The sequence below is a fragment of the Phyllobates terribilis genome, unplaced genomic scaffold (assembly GCF_046119375.1).
Source record: "Phyllobates terribilis strain yellow unplaced genomic scaffold, ASM4611937v1 Scaffold_7__3_contigs__length_470593459, whole genome shotgun sequence".
Taxonomy (NCBI): Eukaryota; Metazoa; Chordata; class Amphibia; order Anura; family Dendrobatidae; genus Phyllobates; species Phyllobates terribilis.
In genome coordinates, this window is record NW_027362767.1 from 270,604,681 (window position 1) to 270,629,656 (window position 24,976).

General features: G+C 42.2%; 1 long non-coding RNA gene across 1 annotated transcript in view; it reads left to right on the top strand.

The window, feature by feature from the left end:
* LOC141153163 (uncharacterized) overlaps window positions 1-24,641 on the top strand; it is a 154,308-nt gene extending 129,667 nt beyond the window's left edge. Inside the window, exon 6 of the long non-coding RNA XR_012247250.1 lies at window positions 24,518-24,641. This is a non-coding gene — a long non-coding RNA (uncharacterized lncRNA). The remainder of the gene's footprint in view (window positions 1-24,517) is intronic.
* Window positions 24,642-24,976: the final 335 nt, after the last annotated feature.

Here is a 24,976-nt window from a genome sequence, read left to right on the forward strand (position 1 = left end):
CTTCCTGTAGCTTTTAATGATTTCCTGGATCCTGGATGAAGGTATTTTTGACCATTCCTCTTTACAAAACAATTCCAGTTCAGTTAAGTTTGATGGTCGCCTAGCATGGACAGCCCTCTTCAAATGATCCCACAGATGTTCAATGATATTCAGGTCTGGGGACTGGGATGGCCATTCCAGAACATTGTAATTGTTCCTCTGCATGAATGCCTGAGTAGATTTGGAGCGGTGTTTTGGATCATTGTCTTGCTGAAAGATCCATCCCCTGCATAACTTCAACTTTGTCACTGATTCTTGAACATTATTGTCAAGAATCTGCTGATACTGAGTGGAATCCATGCATCCCTCAACTTTAACAAGATTCCCTGTGCCGGCATTGGCCACACAGCCCCAAAGCATGATGGAACCTCCACCAAATTTTACTGTGGGTAGCAAGTGTTTTTCTTGGAATGCTGTGTTTTTTGCCGCCATGCATAACGCCTTTTTGTATGACCAAACAACTCAATCTTGGTTTCATCAGTCCACAGGACCTTCTTCCAAAAAGAAATTGGCTTCTCCAAGTGTGCTTTTGCATACCTCAGCCGACTCTGTTTGTGGCATGCTTGCAGAAACAGCTTCTTTCGCATCACTCTCCCATACAGCTTCTCCTTGTGCAAAGTGCGTTGTATAGTTGACCGATGCACAGTGACACCATCTGCAGCAAGTTGATGCTGCAGCTCTCTGGAGGTGGTCTGAGGATTGTCCTTGACTGATCTCACCATTCTTCTTCTCTGCCTTTCTGATGTTTTTCTTGGCCTGCCACTTCTGGCCTTAACAAGAACTGTCCCTGTGTTCTTCCATTTCCTTACTATGTTCCTCACAGTGGAAACTGACAGGTTAAATATCTGAGACCGCTTTTTGTATCCTTCCCCTGAACAACTATGTTGAATAATCTTTGTTTTCAGATCATTTGACAGTTGTTTTGAGGAGCCCATGATGCCACTCTTCAGAGGAGATTCAAACAGGAGAACAACTTGCAAGTGGCCACTTTAAGTAGCTTTTCTCATGATTGCATACACCTGGCTATGAAGTTCAAAGCTCAATGAGGTTACAAAACCAAAAAAAGTGCTTTAGTAAGTCTGTAAAAAGTAGGTAGGAGTATTTAAAACAAGAAAATGATAAGGGTGCCCATACTTATGCACCTATCAAATTTAGTTTGAATGCAGATTGCACATTTTCTGTTAGTACAATAAACCTCATTTCAAGGCAGAAACATTACTGTGTCCAACAGTTATTACATATATCAAACTGAAATAGCTGTTGCAAAAACACCAATTTTAAGAAAACATTAAGCTTAAGATTAAAAGGGGTGCCCAAACTTTTTCAGATAACTGTATCTCTTTTCCATTGTTTTTAAAGGGGTGTCCAGTGGGAACATATCACTAATGAGGCGTCCTGGTGATTTAAGCCCTTTGGGTCAGCAGTTATTGCTGGGGAACATACGTAGTTGGCGGGTAATTTCTTGTAAATCCCAGAGTTCAGAAGCTACATGAAGGTCACTGGAATAAAAATACCTGATTGCATGAATCCCGGACTCAGCGGTTTACACGATGTTACATTGATCAATAAATACATCAAATCCTCAGGGATTCTCCACTGAACTCCCCTGCCAATGAAAACAGCGGCGCTGCCCGGCTCGGTGTTGACTCTGCTGCCGTATGATTCAGTTACATTTCTCCACATGAGTCTCCTCTCTCTCAAGTGGGGTGGTAGAATTATTTTTAAGTGATAAAAAGTATTTTAGGAAACCAACTTAGAACTTGTAGGATGTTAATTTATATGATGGAACAAAAGCGCTTTCAATGCTGAAGAGTTCATAAACGTGTCAGGACAGAGATTCCTCCAGGATGTTGTACTGCGGCTCCACAGGAATCTGTATATTCTCCAAAAACTTTAATACCAGGCAATGCAAAACCAGGCCTGCATGAATCTTTTTTTTATTAGTATTATATTGGTTATTAATAAGCAGATATACCCTTCTCTCCAACTTATGTGCCATACCTGCTGCAAGGTTATAGCAAGTGACTGAATGTGTAAAATGTCGGTTAGAGGAGTTATCCACTGTGAACAATGCCTTTCATTACAAGAGACCCATAATAATAAGCCAGTTAGGATGTCCCACTTTTGGAACCTCCAGTAATAAGCTGTAATCTATTGTGAAATCCTGTATCAAATGGTTAATTCCTGTGATGTGGCACAGCAGCTCTTTATTTGTGACCTGTTGAAGTACATGGGCTGACCACATAATGCACGTGTGCTAGGTACTTCAGAGCAAGAGGTGTTTTTTAGCTGCTCTACTCAGCTGAGAGGTGAAATTTTTACACAGGGACTCACATCCATTTCTACTGGAGAAACTTCCATTAAATATTGATAAATTTTGTAAATTAAGGTGAGCCTTTGTAATGCAAGGAGAAGCTACAAAATAAATTTCATTTATGTTATATCCTAGATTAAAGGATTTGCAGAATTCTCAGTGGTGCTTATCAGTAAGTTTTGGTAAAGCTTTTGATACCAGTAAAACATACATTTCATTTTGCGTGCACTGAGCAGGCTGCAGTGGTAAAATCATCTCACTGCTAGAACTTAATGTCCGCAGGCTGCACATCAGATGTTATGCCAAGCCAACTAAACTGGACGATCATTCGTGGATCCTCACAGCTGTCGTTCCATGGAAAGTTTGTGAAAAGTTTTCAAACTTTGCCAGAATTTTGTCCTTCATCCTAAGAAGATAAATACAGCAATGCAGGTTCCTGAATGATCTGAACATGATAGTGTCTTGTCTAAAAGGATTAGAACTTACCAGTACTTCTGTCCTGTGGCTCTGCAGAGCTGTGCAGGAGATGATCGTTTTCCACAAAGTTTGATAGTGGTTTCACACAGAGCGATTTTGCTGCTTTTTCTTTTTTTTGTTTCCAGCTTTTTTTTTTTTGGTAAAAGATCTTGCACCCAGATGTTTGCTGAAAGCCAATAGTAAAATGTAAGACACACCGCAAATAATATTTTGTTTGTCTAGGGAATATTTCTTCATTTTGTTGCATTTTTGGGGTTTGTGGCCGTTTTTAAAATGCTCCAATTATGTTGTTTGTTTTTCAGGTGTCTTGTTTTTAGATTCTATATAGTAATTGAAAAAAGGCTAAAGAAACTGCATGTAAAAGATGCATGGCATTTTTACACTTAGCACAGTGCATTTTCCCCCCAAAACAGTAAAAGTAAAATATTAAATATAAATGCTTTGTCCTCCTCTGACAATGAGATTAAACTGTATGTTACACGCACGCCACTAGGTTCAGATAGGGCGAGATGGGTTTCATGAATTCGTTGGAATTCTGGGGGAACCGTCACTCAGGGCGACCATAGACTGCAGCTTCTCTCCGGCACACAGTAGATTCAGTTGCTGACCAGACACATCTGACGAGTCTTTTTCAACAGTTTAACAGTGGAATTTAATCTGAAGCAAGGCCAGTGCAATTCAGGGTTATTACAGCCACAATCTTCACTACAGTACAGGTTAATAAAGCAGGCACAGTAACGTCAGTTTCTTCAGTAGCATAATTCAGCACAGATGACATCTCGTAGCAGCACACTTCTATGCATACACAACCCCAAGCTTTTCCTTCACAAGGACTCAATAGTACACAGCATTCTTTATCCTGCATGGAGATGGAGTGGGGGGGGGGTTGATGAGGGAGATGGTCCCTGTGACAAGATTCCTTCCAGTCCTCGTCTTTCTGCCCGATAATCCTCTGCACTGTTAGTTCAGGGAGTCTATCTGACCCGTGTTTAGCTTCCCTCCTGACCCGAATTCTGTTCACGTGCCTTCTGTGAGATACAGGTCACACACCACCTTTCACAATCCCCCTGGGGCTCTGCTAAACACTCCCTGTCTATTGTGACTGTGTTAACTGTTATAGTTGCTGGATGCTTTTGCAGCAACAGCACTACTTCTGCATGTCACACTCTTCCCTCCTTTTTTGAATGTCGCCCTCGACATTAGCCTTAATTGGTCGATCTGACCAATTCTGAGACAGTGGTGAAAGCTGAGTAACTTTATATACAAATTGGCATTGTCAAATTGTTATAACATTCATTAACATTGATAACAACCTATTATTATGACCTTTTTTTTGTAGGACTCCTGTAAGAAAAAAACAATTAAAACAATCAGCATCTCTTCAGCTGGAGCTTTTCGTACGTCTTCAACCAGCTCTCTCTAGGCCTTAACAGTTCTTTGTTTCTATAAGGTTTTTTAAGGAAAATCATAGCATAAAAACAAGTCTTTCCACCAGGCAACATCTTCCATACTGCCTCTCGGTGTTGAATACCACTCAGGTGGGCTTACCTGGTCCACAGGCAGATATACCTCTTTCCAGTCGACAGTCCTTGGCACTTGACTTGGTTCACCAAGTGTCTCGTACGTCAGCATCACGGGACTCCACACTTCTCGAGTCGACAGGAGTTTCTTCCGCCGCACTCATTTCCCGTGCTTCCTCAGATGCTCATGGAGCGGCTTCTGTAAGTTCCTGTACTTCTCCTGAATCGCCTGTTTCCACAATGTCTGGTAATTCCGCTCCTCCTGAGTATCGATCGGTCTCTTCAGGGACCGGTGTTCGATAATCAGATCTGAATTGGACTTCATCTGTACTCTTTGGTACAAACTCTGGAGCCTCGGGACTTAGTTCGCTCTCCTGAGGATGGTACATCCCTCTTCTTGCCGTTCCGAGAAATACAGCGGTGTGTTCTTCTTCATCTGAACTTTCAAGGTCACTATCCACCTTCGGAGCTTCAGTCTGTGGTGGATCCTAAGTCGATCTCGGACCATGTCGGTCTACTTCTGGGAAGTCTTGTTGTGGTGGGAGATAATCACAGGGTAGTAGTAAATTACGATGGACTATTCTGGTTTTCTTGTCTCCCGTTTCCAATCGGATTTCATATGCTGGGCTGTCATCAACTTTCCTCCTTACGACCACATACACCTGGTCTTCCCTTGTCTTCTCAGTATGAATGAAGTTTTCCTGGACTGCCTTTCTCACATACATACTTGACTAGCACCCGGCTTCCCGGTGCCAATTCTGCACCATAACATTTTGGATCATAGTACTCCTTATTCTTGCTCTGTCCTTGCGTAACCACTTTGGACGCTATGTTGTATGCCTCTGCCATCCGTTACTTCCATTTCTGAACGTACTCCGGATACTTTCTGTAAGTCTCTGACACCGGAGTATCGAACATGATGTCGATTGGCAGTCTTGGCGAGCTGGTTCTCAAATTCTCTTCCTTGATCATGGTGTAACCTCGTAGGGAACCCAAACCTCAAAGCAAAATCATTGAAGATATTCTCTGCCACTGTTCGACCCGCTTTATTGGTGGTGGCATATGCTTGAGAAAATCGAGTAAAATGGTCCATCACCACCAAGATGTATTCGTAACCACCCTTGCACGTCTCAAGATGTAGAAAGTCTATTGAGACCATCTCAAATGGATACGTAGTTTGGATGTTGCCCATAGGCGCCCAGGTTGATGTGTTGGGACGTTTATCTTTCAGACACCCACACTCCCTGGTCACGTACCTCTCAATATCTCTCTGCATGTATGGCCAGAAGAAACGTTCACGGATCAAGTTTGTTGTCTTTTACACTCAAAGGTATCCCATGTTTTCATGGAATTCTTTGAAGACCAACCTACGGAATACTCTGGGTAGTACCAACTGCCGGTTTTGTCCTTCTTTACGATACAGTATACCATCTTCACTGAGGTAGAGCCTAGTCCATTCTTTAACCAAAACAGATACTGCTGGTGACTTATTATCTCTCTCCTGTTTACTTGGAAACCGATTTTGGTCCATATAAAGTAGTATTCTACCAATTATCTGATCTTCCCGTTGTGCTCTACGGATTTTTCCTTTTGATAGTTGTTGAATAGACAGGGGGTGATCTTGTTCTCTCACTTTTATGGTGGTTTCCACCATCAATGGACACCACAATAGTGTGTCTTCCTCTTGATAAGCTTGTACTGCTTGCGTAGTGCTCTCAATTGCTTCCAGACTGACTTCCTCCAAGCATTCTTGCATGAACTCCTCAGGCTCTAGTGGCATTCTCGACAATCCGTCAGCATCCGCATTGCATTTTCCTAGCCTGTACTTGATGCTGAAATTGAAGTCCGCTAGTTCAGCGACCCATCTCTGACCCATTGCATTCAGTTTGGCTGCAGTGAGGACATAGGTCAAAGGGTTGTTGTCAGTGTATACATCAAACTCTTTGCTGTAATAGAGATAATTTCTAAATCATTCACAGCCCATTTCAATGCCAGGAACTCCAATTTTCCAGAATGTAGATGGTAGTTCTTCTCGGCGTTGGTCAACGTTCTAGGAATGTAACTGATGACTCTCAATTTTCCATCTTGATGCTGATACAGGGCAGCTCCCAGTCCAACTTGAGAAGCGTCACAATGAACAATAAACGGTAAGTTGAAATCAGGATATCCCAAGATGGGTGGTTTTACCACGTAGTCTATTAGTTCTTCCAATACCTCTTGGTGGTCTGCTGTCCAGAGAATGGGCTGTTGGGATGAAACGGCGTTGTTTATTTTAAGCCCTGTCCTACCAGCGTTCTTCTTTTTCTCCGTGGGTGTTGTTGACTCTGTTGTACCCCCCAAGAGGAAGTATAGTGGGGCGGCAATCCTGGAGAAGTTCCGAACGTAAATACGATAGTAGGAGAGGAATCCTAATATCTCCCTCAACTCTCCGACAGTAGAGGGCTGCTTGTCTTTTAAGGCCAGTGCCGGAGCGATTTCTGCTGGGTCCATCCTTTTCCAGACACCATTTTCCCTAGAAATCAGACTTGCCTTTTGAACAGTTCACACTTCTTTGGGGTCAACTTAACTCCATGTTGTTGATACCGCTTTAATACGGTCCTCACATGTGCAACATGCTTCGGGAAGTTTTTTCTGTGTACCACATTGTCATCCAAGTACGGCAGGCAGATATCGTCCCTCAATCCTTCCAAACATCTCCATGCTTCTCTGGAATTCTGCTGGAGCTGAACTGAGCCAAAACGGTATGCAGATCCACTCATATAACCCCCACGGTGTGATGAATGCTGTCAAAGGTCTACTGGACACTTCAACAATCCCTTGATGGTATGCTTTTCCCTGATCGAGGACAAAGAATCAGGTACTTCCTGATAGGCTTCCCAGCATATCTTGAATCTTTGGTATTGGGTGCCGATCAGGTACTAACTTTCTGTTTAATTCCCGGTAATCACAGCAGAGTCTCAACGTACCGTCCTTCTTCCTAACACAAACAATAAGAGAGGAATAAGACGACTTTGACTTTTGAACCCAACCTCTGTTTATTAGGTCTTGTAAATACTCTTTCACTTCACAGTGTAATGGTTTCGGCACAGACATGTAACTTCTGGTTACTGGGGTCGTGTCTTTCAAATTGATTTTCAACTGCAACGACGGGATGCAGCCTATATCGAAGTCATCTTTGGAGAATGCATGACACTCTTCTCTCAGCATGTTTTGCTACTGCTCTATCATCAGTACACAAGTGTTCCAGGGGTACTGGGGGATCCCAGGACCCTGAGGTGGGTTGTGCAATTTCCTCCCCTGAGCAACTCTGTGTTCCTTGGTGGGGAGACTGAATTCACGGTAGACCCCTGGGCGGATGCCACACTGGCTGGATATACCGTTTTAACGGTTTCAATGTGACCTAACACAGTCTTTGGATCCTGTCTAATTTTGTGTTTTGTAGTATTCATCACCGGTACTGTCACTCGAGCAAACCCACCAGTAGGAATCGTAAGCACAGTCTCACCTTGAACTAGGCCTTCCGGAAGTTCTGAGGAGTCTTTTGGCACGAACAGTCTTTTCTGGACTTTTCTTCCCGGTTCTACCTGGACTACACACCTCACCCCCACCATTTGTATAGGTCCATTGTATTATGTGCTTTCTTTACTCTATGAATCACATTTTCCACCATGGCGTTGGGTATGACAAGCGATGTGGCAATTGCATCCACCACCAGCGTCCCTGACTTTTGTTTCGTGATGACCTCACTGATTACATTATAACCCAGGATAGGATCCTCTGCCACGTTCTGATCACTGGTCACGAGAAAAGGTACCAAAAGCTCAATGGTGTTGCTGTTGTTCGTGGCCCTCCATTGGAAAGTCACTTCCACCCAGCCTATAAAAGAGATTTCGGTCTGGTTGACACCTTTGCCGTGGAGTTCCACTGGTCCTAAGAGTTCTTTTAGCGACTGCAGGCAGTTATGTAGCAGGTAGCGCCTTCTCCATTTTTCATTTAAAAGGCTCACTTGGGCTCCTCTGTCCCACAGTGGTTTTACCAGGAGTCCATCTAGCTGGCACTGTATAAAGCACCTTTCACCAATTAGACTGATGAGGCTATCTTTACTGACCAAGGAATCCTCCTCCCAGGAGTACATCGTTTGACCTCCACACTGGGCATTAAGCAACTGATGCCCCTGTCTCTCTTGCAGGTGTTGTAGTCAGAAACACGCTTGGGGATAGTCCTGACGCAGCCGTTTTACCTCATGCGCTGTCCTGGGGTTTGGTGAGATTTGGATTTGCTTCTGGGGCCTCCTCCGTGTCTCAGTTTCCATTCGCCCCGCACTGGCAACCTCCTGTCTTTTAACTCAAACGACCGTGACCATTTGCATTTGTTGGCATAATGTCCTTCCACACCACATCTTAGACAGTGAACACACACCGTACTCTGATTTGATGAACGGCACGTTTCACAAGCTGGGTATCTTCTATTTTTTAACCCACTCCTGGGTCTGAGGGATACAGGTTCTGGCCTGGAACTAATCAACTTTTTCACCTCAATCAACTCGTCTCGCAGTTCTCCTATTATTCCTCCCAGTCAGCGCTGGCAGTCCTCTCTTTTGTTGGTGCTTTAAGGTTCTGTCTTGGAGGTGGCACTGGAGGGTCTCCATGATGATCTTTGGACTGGCCACTGGGGGTCTCCAACTTCAGCTGACTCATTTTGGTGATTTTAGTTGCAGAGCCTTTCTTTAACTTTTGTTCGCTCTCTGACTCCAAACTAGTTGCCTCATTCATTTCATTTTTTTCAATTAGGACTTCGTCCAGAATGCCAGGATCTTCTAGGTACTGTTTCAGCTGCAACTTGATGTCTTTGCTGATTAATCCCATTCCCAATGATCTCAAGAACTTCTTCTGGACTAGTCCAGCATCAAACTTCTCCGCTTCTTCATCTCTGGATGCAAACAACAGTCTATCCTTCAGTTCAATTGCTCTGAACAAGAAACTTTAGGGTGATTCATTATTTTTCTGTGAGAGGTTAATGAGTCGGTGGAACAATTCTGAAGTACTCTCTTCTTTATAGTGCCCTTTTAAAATCCTCTTCAGCTGTTGCAAGGTCAATTGACTTTTCATTTCTAGCATACTATGGAGGTTCATTCCTGGGCTGATCGCTTTCACCACCCCCTCAATGATCTCATCTCATCGATCTGGTGCAACAAGTTCATATAAGACAGTTTCTCTTTCTGTTCACACTCTCCAATCTGTCCCAGGATCTTGAATTCTTTCCTTATGGTGATTTGTGGTGTTAGAGAGGACTGTCTCCCTGATTATTCTAACCCGAGCAGATTAAAGGTTCTGTCTGAGTTTGTCACCCGTTCAGAGGTTTTGGTCGATTCCTGCAGGGCTGTTGTTAGGGCTTTGAATTGTTCTTTCAATTCCTATAGTTCTGTCTGCGGACGGAGATTCCCGCTTTTGGTAATTGGTGCCGCCCCTCCATCCTCCAACTTCAACCTGGTTAAAAACTGTGTTAGCTCCTGGAGGAATGTCCCCTTGACGTCTTCAGCTTCTTTCTCCCCAGCTCATCCATTTTTGCATTAATGGCAGCTAACAGTTGCCTGCGGTTGTGTGCGTTAGAAATCTGTTCTTTGACGTCTTTATATGTTCTGCTACTGTTCTCTATTCTTCACATGTTAACTGAAGAAGCAGCTCACTAATTCTGTCCATTTGTATTTCCACATCCATTGCTGCTAGTGAATTTTCTTTAGGGCTGGTCCCCTTTAACTGGTGTAGCAGAGTTGCGTTGAGGTGCTGCTGTTTTTCCAGACACTTTTCCTATTCTCCCTCTACACGCTAATTCCAGCTCAGGACTCCCCGTACGGGCCACCAATGCTACATACACGCCGCTAGGTTCAGATAGGGTGAGACGGGTTTCATGAATTCGTTGGAATCCTGGAGGAACAGTCACTCAGGGTGACCATAGGCTGCAGCTTCTTTCAGGCACACGATAGATTCAGTTGCTGACCAGATATATCTGAGAAGAGTCTTTTTCAACAGTTTAACAGTGGAATTTAATCTGAAGCAAGGCCAGTGCAATTCAGGAATATTATAGCCACAATCTTCATTACAGTACAAGTTAATAAAGCAGGCACAGTAACGCAAGTCTCTTCAGTAGCATAATTCATCACTGATGAGATCTCTTAGCAGCACACTTCTATGCATACACAACCACAGACTTTTCCTTCACAAGGACTCAACAATAGTACACAGCATCCTTTATCCTGCATGGAGATGGGGTGGGGTGGGGGTTTGATGAGGGAGATAATCCCTGTGACACGATTCCTTCCAGTCCTTATCTGTCTGCCCGATAATCCTCTGCACTGTTAGTTCAGGGAGTCTATCTGATCGTGTTTAGCTTCCCTCCTGACCTGAATTCTGTTCACTTGCCTTCTGTGAGATACAGATCACACACCACTTTTCTCTTTAGGCTCCAGCCAGACTAATAAAGAAGTTCCCCACAATCCCCCTGGGGCTCTGCTAAACACTCCCTGTCTCTTGTGACTGTGTTAACTCTTATAGTTGCTGGATGCTTTTGAAGCAACAACACTACTTCTGCATGCTACATGTATGGGACTATTTTTTAGTCCTTTCTGTTCCTGGGTAAGCTGATTCACTGCTGACAACTGATAGCTTGGGGTGTAGAGTTTGCTGTCATGCCTGACCCTTGTTACCCACGTGGCATTTTGCCACATATGTGAACAGCATTACTATAAACCACTGTTGAGCAGACCCGGTAAACATTTTGATAAAACATATACATCACAAATTTGTCAATATTTTGCAACATCAAAAATGGGAATGAATAGTTTCAAAAACGACAACTATCTTCCTGATCTTCAGAGGGTCCCGCAGGTGTTCAGTGCTGTATAACGCTCCGGAAAACATGGAGTCCTCTGAGCGGATCCAGATGTGGATCTTTGCCTTGAGCTGGAATAATATTGGACTTTAAATCCACTTTTTTAATATCATTACGTAGTGTGAATAATTTATTCTTGGAGAGGCTCTGCTTCTGCGTTTTACTCAAATAATATTTTGGATATAAGTAAGATTTTTCTTTTTTTTCGTGTTGGACAACAATAATCTATATTCTAATCTATATTTTTTGTTTTCCCACCATTCATGTGACGCTTTTCTGGATAGTAAAAGCCATTCATGTGCTTCTCAAAAAGGGCAATATATTTTCCACAGCATATGAAAGAGATTTTACCGACTGTCAGTCTCATGCACTGTACTGCAATTCTCTATGAATTTTAGAAAAATCAGCAAGGTAAGATTTGCAGGAAATTTGCCATGTGTGAATTTGGGCTGAAGGTTCCATATCTTTCTCTGATTTTTTTTTTCATGGTCAATTAGAAGAGCTCTAAAAGATGTAAAACAAAAACAGCTCCTCCATTAGGCAGAGATATCTGCATCATCCTCTGAGCACAGAACCCAGCATTGGTCTTTTCTCAGATAATAAGAAACATGTTTCCTAGAAGTTTTCAGAAGGATTGTGAAATGATAAAGATATTAAGTGCTGATTGCTCATGAGGCAAATATCCCTTCACTTCAAAGAGGGCCGGGTACTTGGCTTTATTACTGTGTCTTTCAAGTTAAATGAGAAAAGTAAAACTGTATTCTACATGAGTGCCGCTGTTTAGGAACAACAGAATAAGATGGAAAACCTTACTGTAGATTACAGGGAGTCCATGCAGCAACCGTCCGGCCAACTACACATTGTCAGAGGGTTTTATAAAGGGTAGAACTTGCATAAAAGTCATGTACATCAGTTCTTGACTACTGTGAATTTGGTGCGCAGAAGTTGCGCCTCCATAAAAATCGGCAAAAAGGGCAAACAGTGACAAGGAAAGCCATTTCCATACGCTGACCCTTCTTACCTGCTGTGCCGTGTTGTAATATCAGGTGTTAATATTATATGCCATAATACCTGGGTGAATGGCTTTTATCACAATACACTTTGTAGCCACGACAGTGAAGGATGTGACGCTGCGTGCAAGATTAACATTGTCAGAGAAATCAAGTACAAACTACTTACTGGCCTGGAGCAGGTTTAACAGTTTGTAGGACATGTTCGTGGCAGCCCGTGTACTATCCATTGACTGTCATAGTGTCACTGACAGAATACAGGTTGCCATGAATGGGACCCCACTTTATAATGTTCATATGACCTTGTCGGACAAATGGAAAGTTAGAATCACAATTTAAGCGGTTGTTTCATGATGGATATTTATGGCATTTTCACATAAATGTCTGATGGATGCAGGTCCTACTTCTAGGACCTGCACTTATCTTTAGAATGTGGGACCCTCTACTTCCATTCCAGTTGGTGGCCAACCACCAGTGACAGGAGAGTTTTCTGCGCATGCAAAGTCTCACGTAATTCATCTCTATGGGCCTTCTAAATACCGCTGCACAAATGCACTCAACTGTATTCAGACCTCCCATAGCAATGAATGGAGAGCCGTCACTTGGGCGGCCACCACTCATGTCGCTGGTAGTTGGAAGTAAGCTGGGACCCCCATACTAGAGGTTTATGCCAGGCCCTCCACCTGTACCCTCATCTATGAGACATTTATTTGTCTCTGGTCCATGTGAAAGAAATTTCATCATTCTCTAGTCGGGTCCGATTTACAGACCAGACTAGTTCATGTAAATAACAGGCGGCTCTGGCACCCGTCCACTGTACGGACATGTACACAGAGCAAGTCCATTATTTGTGGAGGTCCCTTCTCTGATTTTTTTTGTGGCCTTACACTTGGATTTACCACAGATTTTACCCTATCTACAAAAGACAAAAAATATATGACATACCCTACCATCATTATATATAAATGTAAAGCAAAGTTGCATATGAAATATAGGGTACTTAGTGAACTATTTTTGATCAAAAAAAGTATACAAGCCGTCCCACCAGCGACAAGGTGACCCTAATTGGGACAGTCCTACACTGTCTATATTAAAAACCTTACTGTATATCAGAGTTGAAGTAATGTATATAAAAGGGTAGACACCTAAGCATGTGGTAAGCTACATATAAATCCAAAGGCGGTGAAAGTGGAGATATACGTCCGCGCCGCTGAAAGATCCTCAAGTCAGGAACATGTAATAATATCCTTGTTTATTGGTAAATGCCTACGCGTTTCTGGGTGTTCCACACCCCTTCATCAGGGCACCAACAGATATATCAATGTATGCACTGAAACACTCCATTTGTATACAGACAGCAATGAAAAAAAAAAGGGTTCAAAAAGGAAGAGCAGAAAAAAACCAAACATAACCTTTGCACCTGAGGCCGTGTGCAAAAGAGAGAAAAAAAAAAAAAAAAAAGGGGGCAAAAAGATAATGTTGGACAGAAAAGTATAAATAATCAAAGGTATCAGTCAAATGGAGTAATTACATAAAAGCAATATTACTTACTAACAAGTAAGTGTACACATTAGGTAAGAACAAAATAAATATGTGTATAACATTAAAAACTCTAATGAGAATACACCCATCAGATATCGTTCCATAAAGGGAGATGGAACTGGAAAGAACAAAATAAAATAAAAAAATATATAAAAAGTACCCCCATATAAAATATAGCTAGTAGTATCCTCTGTCAACGGAGGAATAGTGCAAGGAACAGGTTATCTGACATATGTCATGTAGTGACGTAGAGACCTAATGTGCAGTAATAGGATCCTGAGAAAACGCCGCAATGTAGTATAAAGACTGCGGCTTAAATACAGGAGATACACAGACAGGTAGTGAATCACCTGACGTGCGGTGGCGTGGAAGGAGAGAGGTGTGTGATAGTAGCATCCAGCAGAGCGCTGCGATGCGGGTTCGAATTATACTACTCCCAGAAGGAAAACATGAAAGAGGGAATATTTATAATAGCGTTCATGATTTTAGAGGAACACCATATTTGTGTCAAAAAACTATGATAAATGTAAAACCAAGGATTTATGTGTATATATGTGAAAAACAATATTATTTATAGATCTTGTGAATAACACAATAAAAAGGAATAGTAATACAATAAGGAAGTAATTATGAAAATAGAAAACTTATACATTAACTATAAAAAAACTTCAGAAACATCATTCAGACCAAAGGGCTTAAGAGTATTCAGTCTGTAAATCCAATAAATTTCCTTTCTGTTTAGTTCTTGGAGCCTATTAGGATAGTTCTCGGGAATTTGATCAATAGGGCTGATTTTTAGATTCAGAAAATCTTTATTATGCACCATTGTGCAGTGTCTAGAAAGACCTTGTTTTAAAAACCCTTTAAGAACATTATGCCTATGGGAGTTGAGGCGTAGGTGGAGGGGCTGTATCGTTCTCCCCACATATTGTTTATTACAACTGCATTCTATCAGATAAATAACAAAGGTAGAATTGCAGGTGAGATATTTATTGATCTCAAAACTCTCCATATTAGTATTTGATTGAAAGTGAGTAAGACCATGCGTAATACTTTTACAGCATAGACAATTTTTGTTGCCACATTTAAAAACCCCTTTACGGGATGTTACAGGAGTCATACTGTTGTTCTTTGTCGTATCCCTTATCCTACTTGGAGCTATGATGTTTCTTAGTGTGGGGGCACGCCTAAAAGTAATACCCGGTTTTTTAGGCAAGATCTTTTTCAGTATGGGATCATCCAGAAGAATTTTCCAATTATCTTCTAGTATTTTTTGTATTTGTCCATGAGATTTGTTGTAGGAAGTTATGAAGTTCAAGGAATAATTACTCTCCTTGGCATTTTTAGTTTTTTCTTTACCTATCAATAGACTATCCCTATTTTCTATATTTAAAGCCTCCAGATATGCTTTTTTGATTAGATTACCGGGGTATCCTTGGTTTTTGAACCTGTTAATAAGAGTGCTAGATTGCACTATAAAATCATCTTTGTGAGTACAATTCTTTCTAATCCTATAGAATTGGTTTCTAGGAATATTTTTTAGCCATTTAGAGTAATGGCCGCTTTTAAAATTAATATAGCTGTTTGTGTCAACATCTTTAAAATATGTTTTTGTGCAAATATTCTCTCCTATTGGAAATAATGTGAGATCCAAAAAATTGATAGTCTCAGGATTAACATAGGGTGTAAAAGAGAGACCTCAAAGGTTTCCATTCAGATGATTTAGAAACTCAGCCGGACCAACAAGTTCAGCATCCCAGATAATGATCAAGTCATCAATGTACCGTTTATAAAAAATGATGTTCACAAAAAAGGGGAGTTATAAATATATATTTTTTTCGAAGAGACCCATAAAAAGATTAGCGTATGTAGGTGCTATTTTAGACCCCATCGCTGTACCTGATACCTGATGATACATTTTATCTCTAAAAGTGAAATAGTTGGTGTTCAATATAAACGACAACCCTTCAAGTAAAAAATCCCTTTGTGTAACCATAAGCCTATTATCTAGATCTAAGAAGTGCCTAAAAGCCGCAAGGCCAATTGTGTGTTCTATATTGGAATATAAAGATGCTACATCTAAAGTGATGAAAGTATAAGTGTCTTTCCATTTGATCTCTTTTATTAAATTAATCAAATATGCGGAGTCCCTAAGGAAGCTATCCAGATGCAATACATGTATTTTCATAATTTTATCAATGTATTCAGACAATTTACTCGTAAGCGAGCCAATACCTGAAATAATGGGTCTACCAGGGGGATTTTTTTGATTTTTATGTAATTTGGGTAGATGGTAGAAGAAGGGGGTATTGGGAATCCTAATGGTCAGGAATTTTTTCTCTGTTTCATTAATGCTCTTGTTAGCAAAGGCCTGATTAATTCTTGTAGTATATTCCTTAATTAAATCAAAGGAGGGATCAATATGAATATTTTTATAATATTTAGTATCTGACAAAATATTGTTGGCTTCTTTGACATAATCATCATAATTCTGTATAACAATAGCCCCCCCTTTGTCTGCTGAACGAATAATGATGTCTTTATTCTCCCTGAGAGATTTAATGGCCATTTTTCCTTTTTTTGAGATGTTTATTTTATCGTTTTTTAGAAAAAAAGGTTTATCATTAATCCTTTTGAACTGACTAATCAAAAGATCACTAAAGGTACTAAGATGGTGTGTTTTACTCTCTAGAGGATAAAAATGTGATTTTCCTCTCAAATCCAGCTACATATAGACTGACCAGCTCAACAAGGGGGATGCCACACTTAGTGAACTATTTTTGATCAAAAAAAGCATACAAGCCGTCCCACCAGCGACACTTTTTTTGATCAAAAATAGTTCACTAAGTACCCTATATTTCATATGCAACATTGCTTTACATTTATATATAATGATGGTAGGGTATGTGATATATTTTTTGTCTTTTGTAGGTTTTGTATCTTTTTGCTAGTGTGAACATGCTCTTATTTCTTGCATGTGTACCATCTTAGACCTCAGTTCACATTGCTTGTTTTTTTGTCTTGTTTGCATTCTGTGCAAATTAGGGGTGTGGCATGCCCCTTGTTGAGCTGATTAGTATATATGTAGCTTACCACGGGCTTAGGTGGTCTGATATTGGGACCCGGTTCTATTTGTCTACCCTTTTATATACTTTACTTCAACTCTGATATACAGTAAGGTTTTTAATATAGACAGTGTAGGACCGTCCCAATTAGGGTCACCTTGTCGCTGGTGGGATGGCTTGTATACTTTTTTTGATCAAAAATAGTTCACTAAGTACCCTATATTTCATATGCAACTTTGCTTTACATTTATATATAATGATGGTAGGGTATGTGATATATTTTTTGTCTTTTGTAGGTTTTGTATCTTTTTGCTAGTGTGAACATGCTCTTATTTCTTGCATGTGTACCATCTTAGACCTCAGGTCACATTGCTTAGATTTTACCCTATGCATCGCAAAGACTGAAATCCGTAGTGAAAGAATTGACACCCTTCGGATTTAAGAAATCCTCACCATTGTTCAATTTATTTCCATACAATTTCAGCAACATGTACCTAAAGTTTGTAAAATCTCATTTACTTTGCTGGTAATGTATTATGCTGTCAATTTCATCCACGAAACCCGTATTGTGTGCATTCGCCAATTTTAGTTCCTCTTAACTTTTGAGTGCACTTTTTAGATTCATGTTTTCTTTATATTTGGTTTCTATCGGTTTATGAAATAATGAGGTGGTTGCACTTTTCAAAGCTTTCTCTTCGATATGCCAAAGTATACCAGCCCAACAGAGGCCAAAAGGACAATCCCAGCTTTTGCTGGTGTACACACTAAGCTGAGATTGCAAACGTGATCTAAACACGAATCCAAGACTGAATTTACGACTCACTTGACGATAGAATACTGGTTTAAAAAGGTTGTACATTTAAGCACATGTCTATTTTACGTAAAAATAGCAACTTTTATTGTTTTTATGCTACTCTTTCCTAAAGTGGTTGGGCTGTGCAAGAAGGGTTGTCCACAGTCTGACAAAATTTTGCCAGAAAGTGATTTTCTCTGCTGGAGCATAGACAAGCAAAGATGCAACACTTGATTAAGAGACCTGTGTGTTTTACTAAATGTGTTGCATTTTACTCCCAATCCTGTTGATTTAAAGGAGTAGTCCAGGATTAGAAAAAACATGTCTGCTTTTTTGCAGAAATAGCTCTTCGCCCCAACTGTGGGTTATTATTGCAGCTCAGCTTTAGCCACGTCAATGGGGCTGAGTTGCAATGCCAAACACAACTCATGGTCAGAATTGAATGGGTGAGCCTGACTCAACATATGGAAGAAATAGTGCATGGTGTGATTTTTTTCATATGCAGATTCAGTCATTGAAAAAAAATAAAAACGCTCTTCTGAATAACGTTGGTTCTATTGCTGTCTATTTTTTCACGGACAGCACTTTGACCCAAAATACGCTCGTGTGGACCTACCCGTCCACTGAGTTAATGTCACTGATAGTGTTGAGCGATACCTTCCGATATCAGGAAATATCGGATCGGATTGGATCGGGCCGATACCCAAAAAGTATCCGATATCGCCGATTCCGATGCCGGAAACCAATGCAAGTCAATGGGACACAAATATCGGAATGAAAATAAACCCTTTCTTTCCTTGTAGGTTAATTCTACATGAAGGAAAACAACTAACAATAATGTAGAATGTATTGGGGGAGGTGGTTGCCCAAATCAATGGGAACAGTGCTCACAGTGAAACATGAAAAGCCGGCAATTCAGCAGCGGCATACACCGGTACCCGACAATTTAGAACAGAAAGAATAGAGCTTCACACATAGATTAGATAGATAGAAACATGTCAGTCACATATATATGAAGTACAGTGAAAGTGCTGCTTACTGTACTTGTCATTTAGTGTAAAGGATTTATTAAAAAAAATAACAGTGTTTTCATGCACCGTCTCTTTAAAAAAGCCAGCCGGCAATTCAGCAGCGGTACCTGACAATTTAGAATAGAAAGAATAGAGAATCACACATTGATTAGATAGATAGAAACATGTCAGTCACATATATAATAAGTACAGTTGACCGTGTTGCTTACTGTACTTGTCATTTAGTGTAAAGGATTTATTTAAAAATATATTAGTGTTTTCATGCACCGTCTCTTTAAAAAAGCCGGCCGGCAATTCAGCAGCGGTACCCGACAATTTATAACAGAAAGAATAGAGCATCACACATAGATTAGATGGATAGAAACATGTCAGTCACATATATATGAAGTACAGTGACAGTGTTGATTACTGTACTTGTCATTTAGTGTTAAAATAAAGGATTTATTAAAAAAAAAATTGGCGTGGGGTTCCCCGTAATTTTAGTCTCTAGCGGAGGTTAAGCAGACGGCTGGGGCAGATGTTTGAAGCCTGGGAAGGGGGTAATACCCACGGAGCTCCCCAGGCTACTAATATCAGCCCCCAGCTGAATACCTAGCCTTTACTAGCTATTAAAATGGGGGACCCCCCCAAAAAAATGACATGGGGTCCCCCCTATTTTAATAGCTAGCAAAGGCTAGGCAGACAGCTGGGGGCTGATATTAATAGCCCAGGAAGGGTGCCATGAATATTGGCCCCCTCCCAGGCTAGAAACACCAGCCGTCAGCCGCCCCAGAAATGGCGCATCCATAGGATGCGCCAATTCTGGCACTTAGCCTCGCTCTTCCCACTGCCCTGTAGCGGTGGCAGTGGGGTAATAGGGCTGGGGTTGATGTCAGCTTATAATGCCAGCTGACATCAAGCCCAGGTTAGTAATGGAGAGGCGTCTATAAGACACCCCCATTACTAACCCCATAGTCAAAGTTAAAAAAAAAACACAAACACCCAGAATAAAGTCCTTTAATTGAAATAAACACACAATTCTTTATTGTTCTAAATTAAACCATACTTACCATCACGCCCATTCCAGCTGAAGCCAACGATCTCCTGCAATAAAAGAAAAGAAAAATAATAAAGCAAACATCATCCTTACCTTTCCATGGTTCCCAGGACAGCTTCAGCTCTGCTACATCGAGATGACAGGCTGGACCGCAGCAGAACGCTGCCATCCAGCCTGTCATCCCGCGGACACTGAGAAGCGCAGGCATGCTTGCGCTCCTCAGTGTCTGGCTGTGACGGCATCCAGATGAGCCGACAATGAACTCAGCTCACCTCATGCACGTCACTGACAGCGTGGGAGAATTCTCCTGCGCATGCGGTGAGCGTGAGAGACTCGGCTCATCTGGATGCCGTCACAGCCTGACACTGAGGAGCGCAAGCATGCCTGCGCTTCTCAGTGTCTGCGGGATGACAGGCTGGATGGCAGCGTTCTGCTGCGGTCCAGCCTGTCATCTCGATGTAGCAGAGCTGAAGCTGTCGTGGGAACCATGGAAAGGTAAGGATGATGTTGCTTTATTATTTTTCTTTTATTGCAGGAGATCGTTGGCTTCAGCTGGAATGGGCGTGACGGTAAGTATGGTTTAATTTAGAACAATAAAGAATTGTGTGTTCATTTCAATTAAAGGACTTTATTCTGGGTGTTGTGTTTTTTTTTTAAATACTTTACTAGAAATTCATGGCGATCATGTCTAATATTGGCGTGACCCCATGAATTTCGGGCTTAGGGCCAGCTGATAATGCCAAGCTGGCCCTAACCCCTTTATTACCCAGTGAGCCACCGCACCAGGGCCCTGGATGAGTTGGGTACAGCGCCAGAAGATGGCGCTTCTATGAACGCGCCATTTTCCGGGGTGGCTGCGGACTGCAACTTGCAGCGGGGGGGGCCCAGAAAGCTTGGGCCTCCCTGCGCTGCAGATTCCAGCCCCCAGCTGCCTAGTTGTACCTGGCTGGACACAAAAATAGGGCGAAGCCCCACGTATTTTTTCTTTTTAATTATTTCATGAAATTCATGAAATAATTAAGAAAAAAAGGGCTTCCCTATATTGTTGTGTCTGGCCAGGTACAAATAGGCAGCTGGTGGTTGGGGGCAGCCCGTTCCTGCCTGCTGTACCTGGCTGGACACAAATATAGTGCAAAGCCCCACGTCAAAATTTTTGGGAAAAATTAATTAAAAAATAAATAATTTATGGACTGCATCTTTATTAACCCCTCAAGTGTCATTTAGTGTTAAAATAAAGGATTTATCAAAAAAAAATTGGCGTGGGATCCCCCATAATTTTAGTCTCTAGCGGAGGTTAAGCAGAAGTCTAGGCAGACAGCTGGGGGCTGATATTAATAGCCCAGGAAGGGTGCCATGAATATTGGCCCCCTCCCAGGCTAGAAACACCAGCCGTCAGCCGCCCCAGAAATGGCGCATCCATAGGATGCGCCAATTCTGGCACTTAGCCTCGCTCTTCCACGCTGCCCTGGTGCGGTGGCAGGGGGTAATAGGGCTGGGGTTCATGTCAGCGCCAGCAGCCATGAAGCCCTGGTTAGTAATGATGGGCGTCTATAAGACACCCCCATTACTAACCTACAAAGTGTTAAAAAGAAAAAACACACACTACACCCAGAAAAAAAATAATTTATTTGAAATAAAACACACCATTTTATTTAATTCTTAGTTTACTAAAAAAAATAGTTACCTGTCCACGTTCCTGCGCTGATCTCCCATGCACAGCTGTCACATCTGGAGATGGTGACAGCTGTGCATGGCTGCTGTAAGCTCACACTGCCGGGAACACGTCCGCTCCTGGCAGCGTGAGCCTTGACTGAGGTCACCGGAGTGCATTCAGTCAGAGCAGCTCCGGAGACCTCCTTTACGGCACTGCTGTACCGTGGGAATTTCTCATGGTACAGCAGGTCCGCAAAGGAGCTGCCAGAACTCCGGCGAACCCGCTTATGCAATGACGGGGCTGCTTTACGGCCCCGGCATTCTAGCGGCGGCAGCGGTTCAGAGCGGTCACATTCTATATGGCTGCTCTAAACTGGAGATCATCGTGGGACACTCGTGGACTACTACGGAGGGGTAAGGATAAGGTTGTGGTTTATTATTTTATATTTTATTACAGGAGATCGATGGCTTCGGGGAATTAGGTGTCTAGGTGAGTATAGGTGTAGTTTTTTTATTTTTTACTTTATTTTAGGTGGCGATCGGCGGGGACAGGTAATGTATAAACTAGTTTATTTTAGGTAACCACTGGCCACCAATGACATGTATTTAAAAATTATTGGGGACCAAAAACAAAAAAATATATGGGGGCCTAAAAGAATAAAAGATGTATAGGGGTAAAAATAACATATGGGGCAGTTTAAATAGCAGGATCAGGCTGATGGGAACTACTGCTGGCACGAGTGGACGGGGGACAGACATAGGCCGATGGGAGTAGTAGTGTCACATCGGCCTATGTCTGCCTGCACGCACACACCCGCAGACATCCCACAGCCACCGCAGACATCGCACAGACACCGCACAGACACCGCGCACACCCGCAGACATCGCACAGACACCCCGTACACACTCGCAGACATCGCACAGACACCGCGCACACACTAATCATGACCGGTCTGATGGTCTGTGAGATGAGGCTGACCTGTGCGGCCGTGGGAAAGTTCATGTGAGTTCATGCAATGCAGTCAAGCATGAACTCACATGAACCCTCTGAGGGCACCGCGGCTACTTCAAATGAACAGCTGATCGGCATCACCTGATACCTCAGCTGTTCATTTGAAATAACCGGCGGGAAAGCGCAGCACAGAACGGGAAAGCCGGCGGTGATGTCTTTTCACTGCCGGCTTCCCCGCCCGGGTCCTTCGCTCCCCGCTCCTTGGTGCTGCGCTCCCCACCCGGTCCTAACTTACGATCAGGATGGGGGGAGCGGAGGATCGGGGTGGGAGGCTGCGGGGAAGCAGTATGGGGCTGTGTGATTGTTTAAAAGCCGGCAGCTTTTTACCGCCCGCCGGCTTTTAAACAATCAGGAGAATTCTCCCACGCTGGGATGGCATTCTGATGACAGGCTGGATCGCAGCTGAGCGCTGCCATCCAGCTTGTCATCCTTCAGAGACACTGCAGAGCGCAGGCATTATGGGAACTTCCGATTCCGGTATTCGATATTGTAAAAGTATCGGAATTCCGATACCGCGAATATCGGCCGATACCCGATATTACAGTATCGGAATGCTCAACACTAGTCACTGACCCTCAGTGACGTTTACCCCTGCATAAACCGTCCTTGAGCCTCTTCCCATTTTAATGGCACATGAAGATCCCTCCACAAACATTGGTCCCATCCACAGATGGAGGGATTTGTAGTCACTCGAAGAGTGTGAAAAGCAAATCTGCTTCACGTCCAAAGTTAGACACAACAGACCCCATCTTACTTGGTGAAGGAAATTGCCTCCACCCTTTTGCCTATATTCAGAACTATATTACAGTAACACAAAGCATTGAAGTTTTATTTGTGGAAAAAAAAAAATTCTGCTGCTTTATAGTAAATGTGGCAATGAATTACTACTGAACCGCATCGTGTCAGTGTACTCTAACATTTTATAAGATCAACGTACCAAAAGAGCAGCTTCTTCATTTTTGGAGCATGAAAGTGTTTCCCAAAAGACTAAAAAAACTGCTATTACTCAAATTTTGCACAATAACCCACGTAGTTCAGTCCTGACAGAAAGCTTTATGGCACAGATGTTAATAAAAGTAAAAAATAATACATGCACAATGTAATAAGGCTGTGGGACAATGCAGATAGGGATGCAAACAATCCCAGTATATTGTACAGGAGACCTGAAAAGTAAGCCTTGGTCTTGTGATATCAGTGTCAGGGCTTCTCCACTTGGTGTGTGCAGCGAGTAGTGGACTGTCTGGCTGGGTACCCCAGTTTGTGATTCTCAGATGGTTGGCGCCCCGAGACATTCTCTGTAATAGGAATTCTATTTGCGTCCCAACAAACAGTGGATCATGTGGTGAGAGCCCTGTGCACATCTGCGTGATTAATGCTGAAAAAGCACAAATAAATGTGGCAGATGAATGGCAGCTGGAGACACTGCAGGGATATATTACTGCACCCCGGCCTGGGATACATTAACATATTTACTTTCAAGGTAACCATAAAGGAATAGCAAGTATGGCATCCTGTGTAACCACAAGTAAGTGTAAAGTGTGGACCTGTGTACTGATGGAAACCAGCAGCTGCTCAGCTCCAGGCTGTAATGCTTCATTTTGGTACATTCCCCCAAATGCTCGCAGGTCATTTACCTATCACACCTGTCCCTGTGTCTGGACCTTGCAGTGGGATTGCACAGGCTCCTGTGCACGTGAAGTGAGCCGTACTAAGACCATTTTTTACGACTATTTGCATCCTTTTGTCACACAAACAATGAGGACAGACTGGTCATGGTGTAGTTGTGGATATAGAAAGTAGTTTGTGCCACATCTGCGCTTCATCAATAAAAGCCCGATCCAGGTCTCTGATCGGTCAGAAAATGATGTATTTTTGTTATTTTAATATTTGGCTTTGTTGTTCAGAGTGGCAACCTTCATAGACCAGCAATGGCCTGGGTAAATCTAGTGCAAGTACAGTGCAGATAGAAATGCAAAAGCAGAGAGGGAAACTGATTACTGACATATCTGTGTCCATGGTTGCAATAATAGTTTCTATTCATTTGTATCAGCGGTTGAAATTTGTTCATTTATCCTGACTGTACGTTCTTCCCATTGGTGTTGAAGAATTTTCAATACTGTGGTATGATCTCTTCTAGGGATTTTTATGCCTGACAATCTACTTAATTGAAAACAAATGCACAGGAAACTAAAGGTGACTCATCCCGGACGGTCTGAATATGGTCCTGGCTCAAGTTCTTAATGCAGAGCAGAGTTGCAGGTATGAGGTCATCCTACGTCCTTTAACAACACATTTGGGTTCAATTCAGTGTTGCGGGTTGGGCTAGCATGCCGTTTTTGGACTTTTCAAAGGCAGTTGACACTGTCCCATATAAACGACTAATGGGTAAATTAGGGTCTAAGGGTTTTAAGTCACTTTTTCCACTAAAGAGCTACAAAATTTGCACAAAAATTTCAGGTGTGCATACAGTTACTCCAGAGGGACAACAGAGTACATTTGCATAAACATTTACTGACTTTTTAAAAAGTTGTAATTGATTAAACAAAACTGCAAACTGGAAAGCATGAAGTAAGGAAGCAAGGCTCAGTGCTAGGCC